This window comes from Heterocephalus glaber, unplaced genomic scaffold (assembly GCF_053883595.1).
Source record: "Heterocephalus glaber isolate CG9 unplaced genomic scaffold, H.glaber_assembly_v1.0 deba00001733, whole genome shotgun sequence".
Classification (NCBI taxonomy): domain Eukaryota; kingdom Metazoa; phylum Chordata; class Mammalia; order Rodentia; family Bathyergidae; genus Heterocephalus; species Heterocephalus glaber.
The window spans coordinates 17,690,054-17,712,899 of NW_028258444.1; the positions used below are offsets into that span (position 1 = coordinate 17,690,054).

Here is a 22,846-nt window from a genome sequence, read left to right on the forward strand (position 1 = left end):
GTATTTCATTTAATTGTTATATACTGGTCTATTTTATGACTATACACACTTTATACATTTTTCAGAAGAGTAAAGTATATATGATGAATTTGAATACTTTCGGATTTACCTGTACATTTTATAGAATTTTCTATATATACAAGCACATCATCTTCAAATAATAACTGGCTATTTTTTGTTTCTTTTCAGTTATTAAATTTTCAATTCTCTTTCTTCCTATCTTATCACATCAATTGAGATGTTTGATACTAGGATTAATTATAGAAGTCAAAAAAGCCATCCTTGTCTTATTTTAATTGAATATAAAACTTTTAAAATGTATTCTTTAAGCAAAAATTTACTCTAGGTTTTACAGTGACTCTATCATGTTAAGAGAGCTTCCTGTTATTTCCAGTTTGCCAAGACCTTCATAATGAATTGATGTTTAAAAGGAATAAATTTTAAGTGTTGCATTTTAATGCTTTTTGGCATCTGTTGAGGAAACATGATATTTTTTCACTTCAAATTTTAATTAGTGGACATAAATAGAATATTTTCTGAAGTTTGCATTAGAAAATTCTTATGTTAATAATGTGAATCCAACCATTTTGAAACTAGAAGAGTGTAGATAAAATGATCCCTTCTAATAGTCATTTTGTAGATGCATACATACTCATATTCATGTTCCAAGGTTCAAAGAAATTAAGTAATTTTTTCAAAGCCTCACAGTTAGAAATTGAAAGATATGAAGACCCTGGATTTATTCTCAAATTTATTTACATTAAAAGTATTTTGCATGCTCTGTGCTTCATGCAATGCACATATACATACACACAGTGTAAGTGAAATACCATCCATCTATTGTTACTATCTACCAATATCTATTACCCATCCATGCATACATGTATATAATAATTTGAGGTTTATTTAATCTGACCTTGGGAAATCAAAGAAGGTGATATTTTACTAATTGACAGAACTAAGAGAAATGTCTTCTTTTGATTTGGACAACTTGAACTTAAAGGCTGTATAAGTTCAGGGGATTCCTGGCATTGTTGAGAAATAAAACAGACTGTAAGTTACAGAAAACAAAATCAGGACAGTTCCCGTTATTAGATTAATCAAATCTGGCAAGTTATGAAGCTACTTTTACCTGACATATATGTAAACAGGATGGAGACTACCAAAAGCTATAGACAGATTAGGAAGCCTTAGAAGATGTAGAATTTGGCTGAGCAAATCTGAAAGTTGAGCATAAAGCACACAGATTACTTTTTCTCCTATTCCTCATTCTTTATATACTTTTTCTTCTTTTAATGCACCCTAAGACAAATGGTAATAAGTTAAAGATTAAGGGAAAAAATACAAAATTATACCTTGCCTTCTTTTTAACATTTAAATTATTACCTGTTATGGTTTATATCCAGATGTCCTCCAAAACCCTCATGTGCTCTGGGGAGCTTTGGGGAGGTGGCTTTAGGGAGGCGATTGCATCATGGCATGATAGCCATCAGTGGATTAGTTCACTGATAAGTTTATAGTTAAATGTGATGTTGGGATGTAAAGCCTGGTTAGAGGAAGTGGGTCACTGGGGGTGTGGCCTGGAAGGGTTTATCTCTCATGCCATAAGCTGCTTCTCTCTGGCCCATGTGCCATTCTGCCCTTCCTTGGAACCACCTGACTATAGACTGAAACCTCTACAAACTGTGAGCCAAGATAAACCTTTTCTTCTTTAAGTTGTGGGGGTAGGGTATTCTGTCTCAGAGTTGAAGAAAGTCACTAAGATATTACCTAATAATATCGATTCCAAATACTGTATATATTTAATACAATATTGGGTAACTGTTGTAACTTAGTGAATGATATATCTTAAACTCAAGGTTATAAGTCTGGGAAAAAGTGGGAGTGAATATACCAGCTGCTTCAGACCTTATGACTAAGACACTACTGCCTCTTTGTGGCATAGTTCCAGAATGGCAAGTTCTTTTTTTTTTCCAAGTTTCTCCAAAGCAGAATTTTGACAGCCTTGTATTAATCACTTTCCTCATTTAGAGAAGAGGGACAATTATAGGGAAAGGGAAAGGGGCATTAGCAGAGGCTCCTACAGTGGTCCTCATCTCCTGCAAGCCAGTACAATGTCTGTGAGATAGGAAAGTGGGAAATAGAAAAAACACACAGGCACGATTTGAGGGAAACTGAGTCAGGCTGATCTAAGCTGCTCTGCACAGCAAAGACAAAGGACTCCCAAGATATTGAGTGTTTATTCATTACAAGCATGGGAAGGCGGGGATGCTGGGCAGGCCTGGGACACCTGCTGATAACTAGCATCAAGTAGGCAGGACTGTAGAATGAGGGCACAAGCGTGTCTTTGCTGAAGAGAACAAATAGTTAATTCAGTGGGGAGGAATTTAGTTTGAGTTAGTTGACCTTGACTGGGAGTGAACTCAGCCAAGCTCTGTTACTTCCAATGTAACACAGCTGAATTATGGAGGGGCAAGAAGCTTGTGCCACTACAGCCTGGTAATACTGGGCAGAGGTGTCTGCTACAGACAATCATAGTAAACACTTCAGTAAATTTGGTAACATTTAAGTAATGATAGCAATTTTTAAAACCAACATGATTGAGTTCCTACCATGTACTATATGCTGTTCTAATTGTTTCACTTTGATGATCTTATTTCTTCTCACAACATTTATAAAGGATATAAAGCTCTGAGCTAATATTGTTAGCAATGTGTGCTCAATGAATCGTATTTTAGTCTGTAGAGCTCTCTATCTCAGTCAAGTTGGAGAAACACATTTATTTAAACAGCTCAGCCAACAGTGATTGTTTTCCAACCTCCAGAGAGAGAGAGGTTCTACCTTTAAGACATTCACTTGTACTGAGGAGGAAAGTTACATTGATTGACCACCATAACACAGTATAGTCATTTTCTACCAGTGTGACAATTGTTGTGGGAGTTCAGAGGAGAAAAATTTATTCTGTCTGATGGTCAGGGAAATATTTATAGGAAAGGTATTTAAATTAGCTTTATCTAGATAGACAAGCATTAAGGAGACACATGAGAGAGAAATATTACAGACAAAGAAAACAGGTTAATAAGAGAGAAAGAGGGTCGGGGATTTAGCTCAGTGGTTCCAACACCTGCCTCGTAAGCACAAGGTCTTAAATTCAATCCTCGGTACCAAAAAAGAAAAAGAGAGAGAAACGATGTGAACATGCAGTGTCTGGGACATGGATGCTGCAATCAATCAGCATTTGAATCCCAACTCTGCTCCTTGTTCTCCTTGCAACCTTGAGAATATTTCTTTTCTTTCCTTGTTTCCTGCCCTAGAAAACGGCTGTGATAATTGTTCCCTGTCACAGGTGGGCTCTGAGGATTTAGGGAAATGTACATATAACATTTTAGCACATTGCACAGCCTGTGTTATTATTATTTCCCTCTGTCTAAGTTGCCATCAGATGGAAAGTGAAGTAATAATTGTTAGGGTTTTTTCCTTCTTTTAAGAAGTTGAACAAGCCATATTAAATGCATACATCAATTGTAAGATGCATCTGAATTTCAGAAATACTAAAATATGAAAAATGTGTATCATAGAACTAAGGAAATTATAGTACCATCGTTGTTAGGACTAATTTGCGAAAAAGTCTTTAATACAATTCTGAATATTTGGAGTTGATCCTACTGTTAAAATCTTTTTCTGTTGGTTTCTGTTGTTTGTAGCTACAGGTAGTTGAGCTCTAGAGCCTCAGACGGGGACAATTATTCTGAGGGTACAGTGCTCATTTGAGCCTCTCCCTAGTGAGAGAGCTAAGTCTGCCTCAATGCCCTGAAGGCTATAAGCCTTACCAGTCCTCTGCCTCCTTTGGCTGTGGTTCCCTTTTCTCTTTGGCATTCTATCCAACAACAATGACACCAAAATATTGTCCTAAGGAGAAACAACTATGGTCCCGTTGAGCATTATTATTAGCCAGAGCGCAAGATGACTGAGGAGTGAGATTCTGACCAGGCATCTTGGGATCTTGTTACTGCAAATCAGCACTTGTCTCTTCAGGCATCAGAAACTTCTGCCTCCTCAACAGATCTAAGAAAGCTTAGTTTAAGGAAGTATGTGGAAGTAGCTCCCCGAAGTCTGAGCCCAGGAAGAATTACAGAGTGCAAGAACAACCTGTGCTCCATTCTCCCTCACCTAGAGACTTCCAAAGAAACTGGCCAAATGCCCACCTTGTCTTCAGCTTCCTCTTAACAAAAGTAACAAAAATGCAGAAAAGGAGGGGGAAGCCCTTGGGCTTTTTTAGTAAGCTCCAGCCTGACCTGCCATTGCCAATTACATACACAAACTCTTGTTAGGCTCAGTCTCAAATTGTTCAGAAGCCAATTAGGAGAATATTCTAGATTTAGAGAATATTTGTTGACTGATATAGGAGAGAGATTAGAACAGTCAATGCTCTGAGCTATAGACATCAAAATATTTAAGTTAAACATGCATGGGTTTTAATATTAGGGTGTTTGGACAAGACAGGCTCCTCCTTTCTATATTATTTATGTATCCTTTCTACCACTGTTTTGTTGTAACAACCAGTACCCTGTTGGCCTCCATCCCTGACTACGTAGTCACTTAAATTACAATGTTTACTCAAACATTACTGCTAAATTACAAAACAGCTTCTCAAGGGCAGGAATTGTTATCCTCCAGTTACCATAACTCCTCATTTTAATTCTAGTGCTTAAAACACAGCAGGTGCTTAATAAATGTTTGCAAAATTAAATGATGTTAACATCAACCTTTTGATCTCTAGTCATTTTCTTGTGCTTGACACCCTCCACCCTCTCCACAGAAGATACCTCCTACTCATCTCTTCTTTTTTTGAAACTCATTTTCTCCTATGAGCTGGCTTCCATCTATTCTCCTTTTCACCTATCTAAATGGTGAAAGTTTCAAGCCAGGACTTAAGGAGCTTCCACATGATGTGGTTGTCAGTAATGCTATTCACCAGTGCTGCAGTTTTAGTATGGCTGTATGCCTTGTTTGAGCCAATGGAAAGTGAATGTAGTGTGTGTCAGATCAAGCTAAGGGTTTATAAAACAATGCTGTCTTCACTAGGTTTCTATATTTCAATCCCAACAACTGCTGAAGTATGAAGAAGAAAGCACCCTCAGCACAACTCCCTGAGTGAGGACAATGCAGAACAGAGCTCTTCCCTCAACCCCATCCAGAAATGACAGGCAGTAAGACCAAAAACTCAACTTTTCCAGTTTTAAGCCAAAAGGATTTGGGATTTATCAGGGGTCCTCAAGAACACCATCAGACTTAATGATTTACTAAAAATGCTCCATGACAGAGAATCTGTCATAATTATGGTTAGTGTTCATTGCAGAAAAAGGACACAGATTGAAAACAACAAAGGGAAAAGGCACAGGCAAACTTTCAGGCACCCTTTCCCAGTAGAGTCACACAGGGGTATGCTTGATTCACCCAGCAATGATGCATGACAATACATGTACAAAGTGTTGCCAACCAGGGAAGCTCACCTAAGCAAGTAGGCCAGAATTTTTATCTGGGTCAGTGACATAGGCCTGTTGGTATGACAGACCTCAGCTACTCAAGTTCCCTCCAGAGCAAAGACAGCAAAGACACCATGAAGTTATCTGGTAGGTATATCATGGCCCAATGCCTCAAGTATACAAAAATGCTCTTATCAGGGAAAAATATTCCCAAGATCAAGAAATTATCTCCTAAAGCCATTGAGGGACCAATCCTGAAGACTAGTCTTTGAAGTGTGCAGGGTTTGAGAAACCTAGGCCTACAGAGTTAATTTTTTTTCATACTCAATGGATCAATTTTGGGGGTCAAGTAACCTCTCTTGATTGCTGGACACTCAAGTCATTGTCACTTCTGAAGCATTCATTCTACTAAAATGTGAATCAATGTCTAAATAAAACTTAAAAGAAAGGTGGGATGATTTAACTATTTATATTTAATAAAATGAAACTTTATAAAATTTTTAAGGCACACAAAAGGTGAAAAAAATCACTATAAGGAGATGTACAATGCAATAAATGTTAGAGTCCTTCAGGGAGAAGAAAATTGAAACCAGGTAAAGATCTTGATCTACACAAAGAAATGAAGAGCATTAGAAATGATATTTACATGGGTAATTATAAGAGGCTTTTTAATTCTCTTAAAATCTTTTAAGGATAATTGACTACTTACTGCAAAAATTACAATGTATTTTAGGATTTGTATCCTTGACGACAAAATCACACAGGATATCAAGGGATAAATGGAAATATGTTGCTGCATGATTCCTACACTGTACACAGACTTGTACAATATTACTTGAGGGTGGACCCTAAAGAAAAAGTGTAAACTATAAACCATAAAGCTATCCTCAAAGTAATATAAAAAGAGTTACATTAGTAAAACATCAAAGAAGATCAAATAGGATCATGAAAAATGATCTACAAAAGACATAATAAAAAGTAAATAAGGGAACAAAGAATAGCTGGAACAAATAGAAAACAAAGAGAAAGGTCAGAGAGGTAAACACAAAATATATTAACATTAAATCTAAACTAAATGTTTCAATGAAGGGCAGATATAGCCAGACTTGGTTGTTGTTTTTTAAACAAGACCTAACTATATGCTGCCTCCTAAGAATCTTTATAAAATAACAAATACATCAAAAGAAAAGTGATATACCATGCTATCACTAATTGAAATAAAGTGAAAATGGCCATATCAATATCAGACAAAGTAATTTTTGAGGAAAAAAATTTTACCAGAGTTAAAAGTCATTTCATAATGATAAAAGGGCCAATTCATAAATAGCCCATCTGTGCAGCTAACAAAACACATAACACAAGAACTGAGAAAACTATGGAAAAATAGACAAATTCACAATTATAGTTGAAGATTTGAGCATCCTCTTTCAAGAACTGATAGAAATAGACCGAAAATTAGTAAGTTACAGAAGACTTGAAAAACATTATGGATCAACTTGATCTGACTGAAAATCACCCAATGATCTATACAATGGCAACATAATATATATTCTCTTCAAGTGCATATGAAAAATTCCAAAAGAGAACACATTCTTGACTATAAACCAAGTCTCAATAAATTTTTAAAAATTTAATCATAAAAGTATTTTGTCTCACTATAATGCAATGATAGAAATCAATGGCAAAAAGATATCTGGAAATTTTCCCAAATGTGGAAACTAACATACATCTCAATAATCCAAAGATAAAAGAAGAAATCAAAAAAGGGGAAATTATTTCCAACTAGATAGAAATGAAAACATAATATTTCAAAATTTGTGGTATACAGAAAATTTTTATTGTATTAATATCTACATAAGAAAAGAAAAGTCTGAAAATCAATGACTTTAGCTACCACCGTAAGCCATAAACAGGCCAAATGAAACCCAAAATTAGCAAAAGAAAATATAATTAGAAATATAGTGGCTATCACTGAAATAGAAGATAAACAAAGGAAAATCAATGAAACCAAAATCTGCTCTTCAAGATGAATAGAATTAATAAATCAACAGCCAGAGTGTGTTGTGTTGTGTGTGTGTGTGAGAGAGAGAGAGAGCCAGAAAGAGAGAGAATAAGAATATTTCTAGTATTAAAAATGAGAAAGGAAACTTTACTACAAATTGTATAAATATGAAAAAGATAATAAGGAAATTTTGAAAAAATTTTAAGAAGGTCAGAAAATAGACAATAAGTAAATGCATTTCTTGAAAGATGCAAATTACTAAACCTTGGAGGGAAGGGAGAGGCAAAGGAAGTAAAAAACATCAAGCTGCAGCATGTATATACCCAATACTCCATGATGAATATATTTATTATGTATCAAAACACATATGAAAAAAAATATTTTAAGAGAGAATACAGATAACCTGAATAGCTCTACTGAAGAATTCAATTAAAGAAAACTAATTTATAATTTAAAACATTTTCCATAAAGAAAAACTTAAGCCTAGATGGCATCACTGATGAATTCTACATTTAAATAATGACTAATAAACAAATTCTCCCAAAATATTAAGAGGAAGTAATACCTACTGATTAATGTAATGCTGGGGTTATTATAATACCAAAAATCAAAGAACACTGCTCATGAACATAGATACAAAATATTTCAATAAAATATTAACAAACAAATTTAATAATACATGGAGAATAATATAATTAAGCTGAATTTATTTTAAGTTTAGATTAATTTATTAAGAATGGATTTATAACAGTGCCCCAAGATTAGTTTAATGTTCAAAAGTTAATATTCACCATATAACAGACTAAAGAAGAAAAATCTTAAATGTTAATAAGTACAGAAAAAGCATTTCACAAAATCTAAAATACATTCCCAATAAAAAGAATTTCAGAAAACTAGGAATATAAAGAAACTTAAACAGCTGTAACTAACAGCATACTTTATAGAAAACGACCGAACACAGTCCCTTTATGATCTGGGACAAGGAAAGAAATGTGCTCATAACACTTCAGCATTCATAGGTTCTGGCCAGTGCCATTAGGCCAGAGGAAGAGACAAAAGGTATCTGGACTGGAAAGGAAAAATTAAAACTATGTATTCAAACATCTACATGGAATTATTTTTAAAAAAGAAAAACTATTTGAAGCAATATGTATAAGTTTCGCACGGTTTCAGAATAGAAAATCAGCATACAAACTAGATTTCTAAATACTATAGGAACAAATAAAAGTTAAAATTAAATGAGAAAAATACCATCTGCACTAGTAACAAAAATATTAAATACTAGGTATAAATAACTCTGACTAAATATGTGCAAGATATGTACACCAAAAGTTATGAAATTTACTTCTTAGAAAAAAATTTTGTGTGTTTTTTGATACAAGATCTCACTATGTACCTCAGGCTGGCCTCAAACTCACAGCAATTCTTCTGCCTCAGCCTCCCAAGTGCTAGGATTACAGGTGTGTATCACCATGCCAGTCAGAAAAATTCTGAAAGATCCAGACACAGCATGGTAATGTATAGGAAAACCCAATATTGAAATGATAGTATGATCCCAATTTAATCTATAAATTCAACACAATCCTAATAAAAATTCCAGCAATACTTTCTGTAGAAATTGGCAAGCAGATTCTAAAATTCATATAAAAATATAAATCATTTAGAATAGCCAACACAATTTGAAACAGAAGAACAAAGTAAAAGAACTTACACTGCCTGACTTTAACAGTTACTATAAAGCTATAAAAAACATGTGGTGCTGGTATGGAGATAAGAAAGTATATTAATGGAACAGAGAAAGGGTCTAGAAATAAACTCATCAATGCTTTTTACGGTCATTTTTTCAACAAACTTAAATAGCCAATCAATAAAGAAGTTGTCTTTCCAACAAAGTGTGCTGGAATACTACATATCAGTAACTGAGAAAAAATACATTAAATCTATGTGTCATACCACTTCAAAAATTAATGCAAAATGCACAATAGAACTAAAGGTAAAAACCTAAAATAATAAAAATTCTAATAAGAAAGCCTTATAAAAATTCTTTGTGATCTTGGGATAGGCAAAGATTTTTTTTCCTTAAATTATTTTATTGGTACATTTTAGGTATACAATACGTTTACATTTATCATTGAGTGCTTGTACCTGTACATGATGTATCTTGGTTCTTATTTTTTCCCCATTACCTGTGCACCTTTCACCCCTCCACCCTTCCCTATTTACATAGACTTTGTTTCCATTTTTTTTTCTTTTCTCATAAGTTTTCCTTTCCATTCTGTCCTTTCTCCATCTCCTCCTACCACCCCTACCCCTTTGGACCTTTTCCTATTTCAAAGTATCAATTATTAGTTATTAGTCCTTTTGATCCTTATTTACACTCTCAGTTTCTCACACTAGAGAAACTATTCAGTATTTACACATGTGTGTCCTATTTATTTCACTTAAGAGCATGGCCTCAATATGCATCCATTTAGCTATAAATGACTCTAGTTTCTCATTCTTTATGGCTGAGTAGTACTCCATTTTATAAAAAAACCCACATCTTCTTTATCCAGTTTCCAGTTGATGGGCACTTGGGCTGTTTCCAAGCTTTAGCTTTTACAAACTGTGCCACTATAAACATGGGTGCACATGTATCACTGTGGTATGATTCTTTTAATTCTTTTGGGAAGATACCCAGCAGGGGGATAGCTGGGTCAAATGGGACCTCCAGCCCTAGTTCTTTGAGGTATCTCCATACTGATTTCCATAGTGCTTGCACCAGCCTACACTCCCACCAACAATGGAGAAGGGTTCCTTTCTCCCCACCCCCCGCCAGCATTTGTTATTGGTTGATTTCTTGATAGCAGCCAATCTTTCTGGGGTGAGGTGGAATCTCTGTGTTGTTTTCATCTGCATGTCTCGAATGATGAGTGATGTTGAACATTTTTTCCTATGTTTATTTGCTGCTTTTACTTCTTTGAGAAATGTCTGTTCATTTCTGATGCCCATTTTTGAATTGGGTCTTTGAATTTGGGGGGTTTGATTTTTTTCATTTCTTTATATATTCTAGATAGTAGCCCTTTGTCTGAGTTATAGGTGCTAAAAATTTTTTCCCATATTGTAGGTTGTCTCTTAGCTCTGTTGGTGGTTTCTCTTGCAGTGCAGAAGCTTTTTAACAAGATGAGATCCCAGTTGTTGATTATTTCTACTAGTTCCTGTACTATTGAGGTTTTGTTCATGAAGTCTTTTCCTATGCCAATATCTTCAAGAGTTCTACCTAACTTATCTTCCAGCAAGTTTCATGTCTTTGTCTTAATATTTAGATCTTTAATCTACTTCGATCTTAGTTTACTGCATGGTGATAGATATGGGTCTAGTTTTAATCTCTGGCAGGTTGAAATCCAGTTTTTCCAACACCATTTATTAAATAGGCTATCTTTCCTCCAATGAGGGTGGTTAGCTCCTTTGTCAAAGATGAGGTGGCTGAGTATGTCTGAAGTTGTTTCTGTGTCTTCTAATCTATTCCACTGATCCTCAGATCTGTTTCTTTGCCAGCACCATACTGTTTTTATCACAGTAGCTTTGTAGTATAGCTTCAAGTTGGGTATTGTGATACCCTCAGCCATGTCTCTGTTGCCCAGAATTGCTTATACTATCCTAGGTCTCTTCTGGTTCCAAATGAATTTTTGGATTGTTTTCTCTAGTTCTGTGAAGTATATTGTTGGAATTTCAACCAGCATTGCATTAAGTCTATATAGTAGTTTTGGAAGTATGGCCATTTTCACTATATTGGTTCTTCCTACCCAGGAACAAGCGATGTCTTTCCATTTTCTTATATCCTCCTCAATCTCCTTTTTCAGAGTGCTGTACTTTTCAGTGTAGAGGTCTTTTGCTTCATTTGTTAGATTGATTCCTAGATGTTTCATTTTTTTGGATGCTATTGTGAAAGGAATTGTTTCCCTAATTTCTCTCTCAGGGAGTCTGCTATTTGTGTATAAGAGGGCTATGGTTTTTTGAGTGTTGACCTTATATCCAGCTACTCTACTGAATCTGTCAATTAAGTCCAGAAGTCTTTTGGTAGAGTTTTTCGGGTCTTGTATGTAAAGTATCATGTCATCAGCAAATAGTAACAGTTTAACTTCTTCCTTTCCTATCTTTATTCCTTTATTTCTTTCTCTTTTCTAATTGCTGTGGCTACTGTTTCCAGAACTATATTGAACAGGAGTGGTGATAGTGAGCATCCTTGTCTTGTTCCTGATTTTAGCATGAAAGTTTTCAGTTTTTCACCATTTAATATGATGTTGGCAGTTGGGTTTTCATAGATAGCCTTAATCAGGTTGAGATAAAGACCTTCTATTCCAATTTTCTGTAAGGTTTTTATCATGAATGGGTGTTGGATTTTGTCAAATACCTTTTCTGTATCTATTAAGATGATCATATGGTTTTTGTCCTTGACTCTGTTAATATAGTGTATTACATTTATTGATTTACGAATGTTGAACCATCCTTGCATCCCTAGGATAAATCTGACTTGGTCAGGATGTATGATCTTCTTGATGACCCTTTGTATTCTGTTTGCCAGTATCTTTGTGAGGATTTTTGCATCTGTATTCCTTAGGGAGATTGGCCTGTAGTTCTCTTTTTAGGTTGGGTCTTTCCCTGGATTTGGAATCAAATAACACTTGCTTCCAGGAATGAATTTGTAAACCTTGCTTCCCTTTCAATTTCCTTGATGAGTTTAAAGAGTAATGGCGTTAGTTCTTCTTTAAATGTCTTGTAGAATTCAGCAGTGAAGCCATCAGGACCTGGGCTTCTCTTTGTTAGTAAATATTTTACTACATTTTCAATCTCACTCATTGTAACTGGGGTGTTTAGAATTTCTATATCTTCTTCATTTAACTTTGGCAATTCATATGTATCTAGGAATCTGTCCATTTCTTCTGTGTTTTCAATTTTATTAGAGTACAGGTTCTCGAAGTATGTATTGATGATCCTCTGGATTTCTGCTGGATCTTTTGTGACTTCATCTTTTTTGCTCTTAATTGCATGGATTTGTGCCTTTCCTTTCCTTTTTCTGATAAGGTTCGCTAAAGGTTTATCAATTTTATTTGTTCTTTCCAAAAACCAACTCTATGATTCATTGTTTTTTTGTATCATTCTCTTAGTCTCCATCGCATTGATTTCTGCTCTGATCTTTATAATTTCCTCTCTTGTGTGAGCTTTGGGTTTGTTATTATCTTCATTTTCCTAGGAGTTTGAGGTTCTACATTAGTTTATTTATCTGAGTTCTCTCTGTTTTCCTAATATGCACCTTCACTGCTATGAATTTCTCTCAAAAAACTGCTTTCATTGTGTCCCATAGATTCCTGTATGTTGTACATTATCATTTACTTGTAGAGAGTAATTAATTTCCTCCATGACCCATTGGTTGTTCAGTAGGGTCTTATTCAATTTCCAGATGTTTGTGGGAGTTTTGCAGATTCTCATGTTATTGATCTCCAATTTTATTGCAGTATGGTCTAATAATATGCAGGGGGTAATTTCAGTTCTTTTACATTGACTTAGACATGTCCTATGAGCTAGCATGTGGTCTATTTTGGAGAATGACCCATGTGCAGTTGAAAAGAATGTGTATTCTGATTTTGTGGAGTGAACACTCTGCAAATATCTATTAAGTCCATTTGTTCAATAGCTTGGTTCAGTTCTAGAATTTCATTGTTAATTTTTGGTCCAGATGATCTATCTATTTGTGATAGTGAGGTATTGAGGTCCCCCACTACAATTGTATTAGTGCTTATTTGGTTTTTCATGTCCATTAATATTTGTTTTGTATAGTTGGGGGCATTTGTATTGGGTGCATATATATTTAGGATTGTCATCTCTTCCTCTTGGATTGTTCCCTTCACAAGGATGTAGTGACCATCTTCGTCTCTCTTAATTAGTTTTGGTTTGAAATCTACTTTGTCTACAAATAAGATTGCTACCCTTGCTTTTTTCTGGGTTCCTGTCACGTGGACAGCAATTTTCCATCCTTTTACTTTCAGTCTTTGTGTGTTTCTTGTATACAGCATATTACTGGATTTTGCTTCTTAATCCATTCTGTCAGTCTACTTCTTTTGATTGGTGAATTGAGGCCATTAACATCGATCGTTATAACTGACAGTTATTGACTCATACTTGTCATGAGGTTTCACTGTTGTTGGCTCTTATTCATTTTTCCCCCTTTCCCTTTAATTTCTTACCTGCCTGGTGGCTTCCCTCTGTTGAACCTCATGGAGTTGTGACCTTCATTGCCTTTTCCTAGGATATTTCCTAGAATTGTTTGGAGTACTGGTTTGGTGTTCATGAAATTTCTCAGGTGTTCTTTGTCATGGAAGTATCTAACTACCACATCAATTTTGAAAGATAATTTTGCAGGATATAACAGTCTAGGTTGGAAGTTATTTTCTTTTAGGGCTCAAAACACTTGACTCCAGTCCCTCCTTGAGTTGAAGGTTTGTGTTGAGAAGTCTGCCGTGATTCTGATGGGCTTTCCTTTAAAGGTGATTTGTTTCTTCTCTCTAACTGCCTATAGGATTTTATCCTTCTGTTGGGTTTCTGGGACCTTGACTATTATATGTCTAGGTGTAGATTTTTTTTGATCATGGCTAGGTGGAGTTCTATATGCCTCACTTATCTGTATGTCCAATTCTCTACCTCTGTCTGGGAAGTTTTCTATTATTATTTCTGTGAACAGTTTTTTATGTCAATTGTACTTTCTCCTGTTTTTTCGTGGACTCCTATCATTCTTACGTTTTTCTTCTTTTTTTTTCATCTAGCAGCTGCTTAATTGATTTCTCATGGTCCCTTACTATTTTTAAGAAATCTCTGTTTTAATGGTCCCTCACCACAATCCTGTCTTCAATATCTGATATTCTATCTTCAGATTCTCTTAATCTGCTCTGCATGCTTTCAATGGAGTTTTTAATCTCGTGAATATCTGTTTGGATCTGTTTCATGGATTCCATTTCTTTCTTTGTTGGGCGATCATGGTTTCCATTTCTTTCTTATGCTGGGCATTCATGGCTTCCAGCATGCTTCTGAGCTCATCTATTTTTCTATCTGTTTCTGTTCTAGAGCCTCTAATAATGTCTTTCACTCTGCTTGCCATCTCTGTAGTTATCTGGGAGATTATTTTTCTTTGAATTTTTCTAGAGGCTCATTCATCTGTTTTGTTACTTCCTGTGCTATCAGTTCAGGGTGTCCAGACTTTTCCACCTCATTTCCTCCAGAATTTGCCTTTTGGCGGGGAGGAAGTCTGAGTTTGTAACTTGCTTAAACGTCTTCTCATTTTTGTTTTTCTTACTGTCCTTTTTTTAGTTCCTGGGTTGATATTTTGAAGTTGCTTCTTGTATCTTTGTTGATGTATTTAGAACCCTTATGGAATGATTGCTTCTCAGAGGTGTCTTTCAGATATAGCTGGTCTTTAGGTTTTGAGTCTCTAATGGCTCTGATGCTATCTCATTTTCATTTTACCAGGAAGGACAACTGATTAGATCAATCACACACCTTAGCCCAAGTGATACAATCAGCAACACCATAGCATCAAATACATCATTAGAGAATGACAATTTGTGGTAGTTATTAATCTATCACCTTTAAAAATGAAGGGCCTCCTTCAGGGTATGTCTCTGCTGTCACAATAGACAACATGGGCCACAGTTTGCAGTTATAAGTCAATGAGTCTCAGTAAGCTAGTCCCAGACCCGTGAGATTCAGGCAGATTTCTGGCTGCAAGTCCCAAGATGAGCTCCCTGTCCTACTGCATAGTTGCACTCTGCAAGGTTCTATTGCAGGTTCCAGCTGCCTTTCCCCTGAAGAAAGTCCAGGTTCCGATGGGAGCTGATGATCCCTCCAACTTACCAAGCACAGTGCTCAGGTGTGCCTTTATTGCAGAGTTTCTCTTCACTTTTCCAGTGGGCTTGTTTTCATTATGGAGCCTGAGAGAGGCCCTCTCTCTGTTGTTCACTTCTGCAGCTCAGGACAACGGCTTTTATATGCCCCTGTGCCTCTGCAGTATGGAACCAAGTAGCTGCACAGCCAGAAGGTCGGGGGGGGGGGGCATTGTTGGAGGTGCCCTCGAGGGCAAGCTGGGGCTGGTGGGCATGCACAGGGGGGTCCTCCTCACCCTGTCTTGGTCGCAAGCCTGTCTTGGTATCAAGCCTGTCTTGGTCGCAAGCCTGTCTTGGTCGCAAGCTGGTAGAGCAAGCCAGAGGAAGCAGGTTCCAGTCAGGCTGCAACCGCTCAGCCCCACTCAGCCCCCTAGGCGAAGATTTTTAAAAAGAAAAATCTGACAAATTGAACTTTAACAAAATTATTATTTTTCATCTTTCTAACTGGTAGGAAATTTTGCAATTCATATTTATGATAAAGGAATTTAATTTAGAATGAAGACCATCCAATATGTAAAAATTACCAAAAAAATTATAAAATAGGAAAAAGACATGTTTAGATACATTACCAAAGAAGATGCATGAATAGCAAATGAAATTACTACATGAAAAGATGCTCAACAGCAGTAGTTATCAGAAAAATGAAAATGAAAATCAGTGAGACACCACTGGACACCTACTAGAATGTCTAAAATTAAAAAGAATGACCATGCCAAGTAATAATGAGGGTGTGGAGCAACCTGGAACCTCATAGCTTGGTTGTGTGAATGTAAAATGGTGCAGCAACTTTAGAAAACAGTTTAGCAGTTTATATAATATTCTAAATATGCCCCAATATATGACTCAGACACTCCATTCCTAAATAGTATTTGAGTTTGTCTATGGGATGTATCTGGCCATAAGAGGAGAAAAGTCCCTGTGATGAAGGATGAGGAAGGGAGAAGCTTAGACTTCTTGTGGAAACTGAGGTAAGTAGGGAGGGAGATCGTGATAGGCATAGCCCTGCTGCTCTTCAAAGGAGGGGGATTATAACCTCTAATTGGAGTCTTGTCTTGGATCTGATCTTTTAAGCAGTTCACATTAGTAAGAAAGTAGTGTCCAGGTAGGGACCAATGGTGGTCTCACTAGTAGCACTTAAAGCTCATCAAAACCAGGGATGGGACAGCGTGTCTTTTCCTTAAATCCTACTGAAGACAGATGCATGGGTAATAAAATGTGCATACCTTTACCCATGGTACCTCTCCTGACATTTTGGCACAGGTCAAACGCATTGTGACACTACTTCAAATTTCAGATCTCTACTATTCCACTTTGCATTTCTATATGAGGGATCACTGGATCTGTTCCACCATCACCTGGGCAGGTTATGCAAACTGGAATATACAATCTCAAGCCCTGCCTGCCTCAACATACCATGCCAAAGTCCTACTATGCTGTGAGTGTCCCACAGAGGCTCAGCACCTTTTCTGAGGCTGTTCCTTTTAGGAGTCTAGAAGTGAGGAATGCAGGGCTTTGGTCTCTTCTGTTCTTAGATTTTCAGTCATATTGGGAACTGCAAGTACACTCACCCAAAGAGGCAAGTCCCTCAGGCCTCCCTCCCTCTCTCTCTCTCTCTCTCTCTCTCTCTCTCTCTCTCTCTCTCTCTCTCCCTTCCCTTTTTTATTCTTCTAGAAAATGACTTTTATACCCTCTACAGTTTTAAATCCATTATCATTCATCAATCTTTGGTGGTCTTCCTAGTCAATGACTTTTGAAATTCAAAACAAACCATTTGATCTCTTTTAAGAACTTATCTTGTTGACTCAGAACTTTTTTCAGACCCTATTTTGAAAGTCAAAGTACAAGATAGATTCTTCTTTTGGGCTTGCTCCTGCCAATCTCTTAGCAGCAATAGATATCTAATGCAATATAAAGAGAAGAATAAAGCAGCAAAAATCTCCCAAAATTAAAATTAAAATTAAAAATTCACAATATGAGCCTTTTATTTTACTATTGTCATGTGGATTAAATAGAGCCCGAGCTGAAGCTAGGACTGGAAAGTCAACTGTCCCAGATCTATGAGGTCACAGCTGAGGTCACAGAGTGCTGAGACAGGAAGGTGATGTCGGGGCAGGATACTGCTGTGAGATGGGCTCAGTGAGGGGAAAGCCTTAGAGGGTCAAGGGTCAACCCAAGTGTGATCTGGGGAGCCCAGACGGGTAAGTTGACTTGGTTCCTGATTGGGACTTAGAAGTGAGGAAGCATGGAGTAGGAAGCTTGGTAGGGAAACTTCCCAAAGGAAGATTTGTCTCTTATTTGGGTCATTGTTCAAACTTTCAATCACATGTGCTTTTGACAGAATCAACTACAGGGTTTCCATATCCCTTTATGAGGAACTTGAAGGCTGGAGCTGACTGACCTTCAATCTGTAGTCCCATCCTTAGTAGACTGTGAAGATGCTGACTGTGAGATGGGATCTTCAATTCAGTATCCACTACTTCCTATCCTTGCCGCTGAGTCCAAGAGCCTCTGGTCAACTCTTTCCCCAAATCTTATATACATTTTTTGCTTATTAAGGAGATTTTACTTAAGACAAATACTCTCACCCCTACCTTTCTTTATACATATGTACACACACACACACACACACACACACACACACACACACACAGTGACCCATTCAAAACACAGATGCCCAGGACAGAATTACCTGTCCATTGGGGAAGTATTTTTCTTCACTCTGTACACCTGTTTTCTCCCCTTATTTATTCCTCCCCAGGGCCTGAAGCTATTTCCACCTTCAGTTCCAGAGTCCTTGGTTTTGTGCAAGAGCAAATGGCACAGCATCCTCACCAGGACCAAGAACAAAAGGCAAGCATGACATCCGTGCAACAGAGAAGGTGAGTGGGGCTAATTATAACCCTCAAGAAAGCTTACACAGGTATTTTCTGCAGGAGAACTATGGTCACCTGTCTCCCTTCTCTTCATCCTGAAGCATTTATTTCCTGGGTGGGATACATGGGGACTTTCATGTGTTTCCTCTTTTCTCTATTTCTTCAGTGGAAGGGGCAATAGCAAGTCTTTTACATTGTGACTTTGAAGACAAGCATCAGTTGCAATTCCTCTAGGGGTTAGTTGGCTGATACATCCTAGGAACACTTACTCATTTTAGGGCAACTTTCTTTAAATCCTTCATGTCCTCTAAAATGTGAATTACAACCAGCCATCCAAAACCATACCTCATTGGAACAGGATTGTAAAGAGACCCAGAAACAATTGCTTGAGGTCTATTATGAGATCCAGCAACATTGGCCATTAAGTCAGACAAAAAAGAGGATTTCTATGAGCTTACAGGTCAGGAAAGCTTCAGAAAATAATGAGAACTTGGATTAAGCCTTTGAGGTATGTAGCAGATGTTCTGACATAAGGGTCTTACGAATTAGGGAAAGAGAGGGTTTAAAGTGTCTTCTAAGTTTCTTGGATGAGAATCTTATTTAAATGCTCAGAATGATTAACTGGGCCTCAAGCCTAAGAACCAGTAAGGAATAGAGAAGCCTGAAGCTTGGTAAACAATAGGAACCTGCCTTAAGAGTATAAATTGTCTTGTAGACAGCTGCAGGACTCTGAAGACAAAATAGTGAGTAAATACTGCACTCACAGTTCTGTGTGAAAAGGCATATAAACTATACCACAGCCCCAACTTCTTTGCTGATGAACAGATGGTTTTTACAGTGTAAGTGGGCAAGGCCGTAAAAATAGCACTAAAGCCAACAATGTTTAAAGTGAACTTAGTTATAAAGGCTTTCATATAATCTTCCCCTGAAACCCTTAGGATAAAGATTATTCTTGTTTTAGAGAGAAGGAAACAGATTTATACAAACAAAAGACTTGCCAAAAGTCCTAGAACTTAAGCTGCACGTCTGTGTATTACTTTGCAGAGTGTGACACCACATCTTTTCCACCAGGATTTACTCTTTCATTCTTAATTCTTTTTTGAAAAATCTTAAATAATTTAACATTCCTTAATATCCTCTTAATAGTGTCAAATCTGGGGTAGATTTGGAGGGATTTTTCCCTTCAAAAGGACTTCATTTTTGCTATACTTTAATCACTTTTACAAATTCAGTTATCATCAATAAATTTAAATTCTTGGCCTCCTATGTCAGCACTGAAGTGGTGGGGTTATAATATTAAAACCTACTACTCTTTTCCCTTTTTAACATATAACTGCTGTGCTTTTGATAAAAAGGTTTTGTTAGAAAAAAATATGAAAGACTCTTGATCATGGTATCTCCCCTGCCAGGTAAGTATATATGAAAGACTCTTAAACCAAAGCCAGTTATGAGTATGAGTATTTTCTCCTATTGGTTTACCTTCACCTCAGAATTATAAGAACATCTGGGGCTGGGAATTTAGCTCATTGGTTCTGGCGCCTGCCTTGCAAGCGCAAGGTCCAGAGTTCGATCCCCAGTACCAAAAAAAAAAAAGAATTATAAGAACATCACAATATACAGTGAATCATTGTCTATAATATTTCTATCCATTGTTTCAATTGGTCTTGGCATTTCTTGATACTATGGTTCTATGTTCTTTGTGATGTCTTATTGTTTGTGAGGGTTTTTTTTTTAATCACTAAGTGGGGCTATAAATAAAGATGTGTGTCAGTAGCAACAAGTTGTTTTCAGATCTCTGATTTCCATTTAATTCTGATTTCCATTTAAGTATTTTAAACTTGTTTTTTCTTGCTGAGTTGCAAAGGACTTTTATTTCACTTTCCTATGTACTTAAAAGTATGAACACTACATTTCAATGGACTGTATTGCATACTTTATGCTGAGAACTTTTTCTGTGAACACAATTGCCTTGTTCAGTTTTGTTGTAAACTGACTTACCATAAGATGCACTGTTGACATGCTTTCTGATTTGTGTTTGACAAGAGTGACAAAATAAAACTTAAAAATAAACAATCCTAGAACTGAAACATCTTGAGGCTGGAATTCAAACCCTTCTATCCCTAATATCCCAAATTCTTACCAAAATGCAGTCTTCCAGTAACTCAGCTATAAAACAACTGGGGCACAATAACTTGTGCTTTTTGGCCCAAAATAGATTGGAATCAATCACATTTGAATTGGAATGCAACCATTCCCATTACTGTTACTAAGCATATCACAGCCTTGGTTTCCTGCACAACAGAGTCAGACACCCGCACCTCCATCACAGGACCATCTGCAGATGAAATGTGTGGGGGTCAAAGCACCCATAGCACCTGGTTCATGAAGGCTCAATCATCTTCTGGCTCAATTTGAGGAGATAAATCACTGGAATTGTATTGTAAAATCTCTCTCTCTCCTCTCTCTCTCTCTGTCTCTCCCTTTCTCCATCCTTCCTCTCTTCCTCCCTCCATCCTCGTTTCCCTCCTTCCTAACACACACACACACACACACACACACACACACACCCCTAAACCTTTATTCTGATGTTCTTACTCAGGATGGCAATTATTCACCACCTCTGTTTGCACAAGATAGACTAAAACTCAGCCTGGAGGAGAAAGCTCCAGATGATCCCCAGTTCTGCTTTATTTTCTCTCCTCTCCACACTCCCCAAATTGGGTAGATGGAACCTGTGGTAGAAAGAATCTTCAGAGTAATAGTGTTTTTAGGATAAAGAACATAGCTTAGATTGGAGTGAGAAATGGTTGCCTCCAGGTTCCATGAAGAAAGAATCCTCTAGCTAGCAGAGCTCTGTACATGAGTCATCTTGATGTGATGGCTCCAAGGGAGATTTCTGTCCTGTGTTTTACTTTCCTGAATAAATGTTTATCTAGAGACCTCTTTGACTGGAGATCTGTTGACCTCGAGGTCCTCTTGGGCTCAGTTATTGCTCTCTTCCGTGTCCGCAGACTTACTGGGGTTACAGGACTCCATACCTTCATTTGGAAAGATGTACTATTTCTTTATGGCAGGAACCCTCAGCCAGAGGTGTAAGGATCCTCGGGCTCTGAAACCTATGGTTTTTTGTTTTTTCCTCCATTACCTTTCCCACTTTTTCCCCCAATCATTTCTTAGGTTCCTGTCCTGGGGCCCCGAAACAATTCTAAGAGGTAATAACCTATCCTTCCTTCATTCAGTTTGTTCCCAATCCTCTGGATTCCTTTGACCTGCCACCCCTACACAAGTGTACACCTGACCAGGCAATCCAGGCTGGGTTTCCCCAGGATCCACTAGCATGAATCTGTTCCCCTCCTTCCTATCACACACACACACACACACATACACACACACTGGTCCCCATGTGACCTATTTTCATTCCTCTCCTTTCTGCTAATTTTCTACCTAACTATATACAACTATTCTGTCTCCCAAGTGACTTTGGCACTGATTCTAGTAGTATTTGGCAATAAAGAGTTTCATTTATTCTACCCAGAATAAGCAAAATCATTCAGCTGCTTCCTCAGAATTCCATTCCCTTCCCTTCAGAGGTCATGATGGAAAATGAGAATACTTTATGGGAACAAAAAAGGAAGCAGTTTGATAATTGGATATACTGTACCTCCTCAGCAGGAACCAGGGCAGTTTAATAGGCAGGACAGAGTGAAAGGTGTGAAAAAGATACAATAGATAGGCAAGAGAATGGTAAGGGTTTAATGATAGTGACCATCAGTTTTACCTCCTTTTTTATGCTTTTAAATTCCCAAAGTTCTATCATCATAGTCAAAATATTAGGAAAATAAGGCTATAGGTCCCAGAGGGAATATGAGAGGTGGGATCTTGGCTATTTTTCCTAAAACTTTAGTACAGAAACCTCAAGAATTCTTGCCAAGCATTGTAGGTTGGAGTTAGGGAAAGTGTTTAGCTATCTGCTTCTCAACACATTTCTATCATCTTTTTTTCCAGCACATCAGAAGAAGAAGAAGAAGAAGAAGAAGAAGAAGAAGAAGAAGAAGAAGAAGAAGAAGAAGAAGAAGAAGAAGAAGAAGAAGAAGAAGAAGAAGAAGAAGAAGGAGAAGAGGAGGAGGAGGAGGAGGAGGAGGAAGAAGAAAAACAATGATATCACAGGTGGGTAAGACATCCAAATGCACTCTTTCCTTGGGAATTCTGGTTCCTGGGCATAGAGGAGATGAGGCTTTGGCCAAGAGACAGAAAAGCTTAGAGGGCTTGGGTTTTGTGGTTGGGGTGTTTGACCAGCTGGTATGTCATTGTGTACCAAGACCAGCTACAATTCTAAGACCACTTCTATACCAGATGACTCCTGGGCCAGGAAGGTTCTATGAGTATTGATAAGGCAGGTAAACATATAGTTCTGTTTGTACCTGTCACTTGGGCTAGATGAAGAGATAAGCAGCAGATGTGGTCTAAAAATGGCTCAGAGTAGGGCTGAAAGAGACTTTGGGCTTTGTGAAAAATTGAGTGACTTCAGGTGTTCATCTCAATTCCAAGAGGTGTCTTTTGGTCCACCATTTC

At 37.2% G+C, this 22,846-nt stretch overlaps 1 long non-coding RNA gene across 1 annotated transcript; it reads left to right on the forward strand.

The window, feature by feature from the left end:
- The first annotated feature begins 17,520 nt into the window (after positions 1-17,520).
- LOC101702282 (uncharacterized) lies at positions 17,521-22,393 on the forward strand. Its single transcript, XR_206027.4, has 3 exons — positions 17,521-17,599; positions 18,160-18,280; positions 22,280-22,393. It is a non-coding gene; the product is annotated as an uncharacterized LOC101702282 (long non-coding RNA).
- Positions 22,394-22,846: the final 453 nt, after the last annotated feature.